Genomic DNA, 3,745 nt, shown 5'->3' with positions numbered 1-3,745 from the left:
CCTCATTATAGGCTCTTTCCTGCCTGCTCTCCTGTCTGCCTGGGTACTCAAGAGTGGACTTCAGGGAACAGGTCTCTTGCATGATAATCCTGCCTGCAAAGAGCTAGCACTTGAATTGCAGCACACTCCTTAAGCTCTGACCCATTTCTGTGAACTAAAACAGCAAGGGCAGAAGCCTGTGTTTCTCTGCCTCCAAAATGAACTATTATGGCAATCTCCTGTTGCTCTGTGATCATCCTGCTAGAAATCATGTCCATTTGGTGCATGCAACTCTTCCCAGGAACAGGGACAAGACTAGGTAGGAGCCAGCCAACTATGGAAGACTGTACTTCAGTCTGTTCCCTGAACCAGCTCATGTGGCCCGAATAACTCAAGGGCCTGCAGTTCTCACATTTCAGCTGTATCCCTGTGGCAGCTGCATTTTAGCTGCATGAATAAAAAGTTCATAACTATTTCAGCTGAAGTTTGCAAAGAACTTGGGGGGGGGGGGGGGAGATGCCGACGTGTATCTGCGAGTTAGTAAGTCAGGTGTATTGATTTCTGAGGAGGTGTGCTGCCCTGTGCAGGCTGCTCACAGCAGAAGGAACTTGTCACCCACCCGTGATTTGTTAGATTTGTGCCTGCTGCAGGAGGATTTCCAGCACAGCCAGTGTGCGAGCTGCCAGCGGTTCAAAATCACCGCTGTGATCTCTGGCCACGAGAAACGCGGCGGTTTTCTCTCTGATGCTTTCTCTCGGTTTCTTTCTGTGGAGGTTTGCGCGGGCGGATCCCGCTGTTCCCTCCCGCGGCTCCCTCCCGCGGGGCTCCGCGCGGAGCGGGGCGAACGCGCGTGCCGGGCGCGCCGCGCGGTGCGCTGGCGGGTTCCGGCTCCGTTGGAACGGGAACGGGCGCGCCCCCGCGCGCGTGCACAGCTGCTTCGGTCGCTGTGGCGCGGCGCAAGAGCGCCCCCTATGGGTGTGGGGACCCACCCACCGGCTCCACCGGTGTCACCGGTCGTATCAATGTGAGTCGCTGCGGTTGAAATACCCAAGTGTCCCTCGGGTTTGAGACCTCAGAGCAGCTCCAGTGCCTGAAGGGGTGACAAGAAACCTGGAGAGGGGCTTTGGACAAGGGCCTGTAGGGACAGGCCAAGGGGAATGGCTTTAACCTGCCAGAGGGGAGATTGAGATGAGCTCTTGGGCAGAAGCTCTTCCCTGTGAGGGTGCTGAGGCGCTGGCACAGGGTGCCCAGAGAAGCTGTGGCTGCCCCATCCCTGGCAGTGTTCAAGGCCAGGTTGGACACAGGGGCTTGGAGCAACCTGCTCTAGTGGAAGGTGTCCCTGCCTGTGGCAGGGGGTTGGGACTGGAGGAGCTTTAAGGTCCCTTCAACACAAACCAGGCTGGCGTTCTGTGAATTTGTTCTGCCTGAACGCCAGCAGCGCGCAGGCCGGGCACAGCATGGCCTCTGCCTGCGGCTCCAGGGCTTGGCTTTCCCCGGGCACACGCTCGCTAGTGCCGCGGCCTCAGCACTGGCAGGGAGGGCTCCTCGGCCCGCGGCTGCGGCGTGGGGATGGCCGCGGTCCCGGCGGTGGACTCCCGCAGCCTCCTGCACAGGGCAGCGGGTAAGAGGCCTGCAGGGCCCGGCGGGCCGCGGGGAGCTGGCCCCGGGCCCCCCCGCCCCAGGCACTCGGCAGCCCTGGGCCCTGGAGCAGCGCGGGGCTGGGCCTGACAGCCCGGACGGCGGCAGGAGGTGGCACTGCTGGGTAAAGAAAGGAGGCGGCACGCGGTCACTGCGGTGTTCGCACTCCCCTTGCAGCAGCAGCTCCGCCTCACCAAGGGGAGATTTTCATTCCAGCCCCTCGAAGGCCGCCGGTTCTCACCGGCAGAGTACTCCCGCGGCGCGCAGGCCGGCACCGCCGGCTGCCCGACAAACGAGCTGCGGGACCCTGACGGGATCCGCGCTGGCAGCGGGGTGCTGAGCGTTGCGCCGAACTGGGCCCGTCCTCTGGGCCTCACACTCCCTACACGGGAAATCCGGGAAACGCTCTGCTCTATCTAGGCGGGCGTAATGCGGCTCAGGTACCAGTGGATGCATCAGCGTGGGAAGCGCTGATCATTCCAAGTACTCTGCACTGATTTTACCGAGTTTGGACTTGACTGGATGGGAAAATGAGGTCATCCTGAAACACAGTGAGAAATGCGTGAGTTTTGCTGCGTGTTGTAGGCAGAAACCTGGCTGGTCAGCAGGGTCCGGCTGCCCAGGGAGGCAAACAGCAAGTTTGCAGGTGACACAAAACTGTGAGGAATGCTCGGTATGCCAGAGGGTCGTGCTGCCATCCAGAGGGGTGAGATGTGGGGCCAAGAGTGACTTGAGCCTAATAGTCCATTGGTTTGTTGCTGTAATTCTGTTGAAGCCAGAGAAACACACCAGCAGAGAAAGTAGCCCTCTAACTCATTGCTCTGTCAACATCCTCTAATGGAAAGGGCACAGTAACTTTCTTGGAAAATTCTTCAAGTTTTCTCAAGTACTCACCTGGTTGGTTTCTATCCTCTCTGCTTCTTTAGAGAATGGCATGTGGATGATACCTGGCATAGCCACAAGCCACAGGCATCGGTGTTTGTGAGAGGCTCAAACTTTCCTTCAGCTCAACACCACGTGTGTTAATAGAGAATCTCCATCTGCAGAGGGGGTTGATCATATTTATCTAGCTCAAGAGCCATGATATGAGCCTTACTTGCTTGGAAATGCCACATGGAAAAAGCTACATTTTTGTTACTCTTTGCATTAATTATTTTTATTAGCTTCCTTGGCTGGATTGGAGCCCTTACAAGAGACTGAGCACTTTGCAAATGAAAGTACAGTATTTTTCATCATATTATTGCATTACACCAATCTCTAGACAGTAAAGTGCACCCTTCAAGTTATAACAAGCTGTAATTTCATTGAAGGCTCCCTAGGATTTCTGGACCACAAGAGCAAAGATGCAGCAATTTAGTCACAGAAGGCAGAAAATCAAATTACAAACCCTTCAATACCCAACTGGGGATATGCTATTGCTCTGATATACCCCAGGTTAGATCACATGTTTCTGATACACTGAAACTGGATGGATTGTACCTTTTAGGGACATTTCAAGCCATAGTAACCATTCAGAGCCAACCTTGGCATCACTGTCCTCTCTTGCTCCTTTGACATAGAGGTGGGAGCCAAGAGCCTGTTTGGCAATGAAAGGTGTGGTTTTTCCTGCTCCTTGGGAGGCTTTGCTCTACTTGCGAGCCATGAGAAACAAAAGTGAAGAAGAAAAAATGTTTTCTACCACTGAAGGTAGCTGCTGACTTCAGGGCCTAAGGAAGCCACTTGCTGGCAGAGTTTATGGGAAATCTGTTTGCTTACAACACAGTGAAGGGGTCTTATTGCCGTACAGTGAACACTCCACAGCTTGCAGCACTCCTCTTTGCTTTAGTGCTAGTGTTGTAGCTGCGCACATCTCACTCCATGGTGTGTGGATGACGTGTGTGCACTAATGGGTATGGGAAGCAATGCTCAGCTCAGTTGGAAACCCAGCAGAGTTATACTTGGAGCTCGGTTTTAACTCATTGCTGAAAAAAGCCAGTTGCATTACTGAGTTGGTCCTGCATTTTCAAAGTGATGTAGTAGTTTTGGTTACTTAACCCATAGTGCCATAACAAGCCTTTGAGTTAGAAAATTCTGTAAACCAAGTTCCTGAAGGCTGTTTTTATACTGCAAACCCCCAAATAGAGCCATC

This window comes from Strigops habroptila, chromosome 11 (assembly GCF_004027225.2).
Source record: "Strigops habroptila isolate Jane chromosome 11, bStrHab1.2.pri, whole genome shotgun sequence".
NCBI classification, from domain to species: Eukaryota; Metazoa; Chordata; class Aves; order Psittaciformes; family Psittacidae; genus Strigops; species Strigops habroptila.
The sequence above is the reverse complement of the archived record's forward strand: the minus strand, read 5'-3'. Positions refer to the sequence as shown.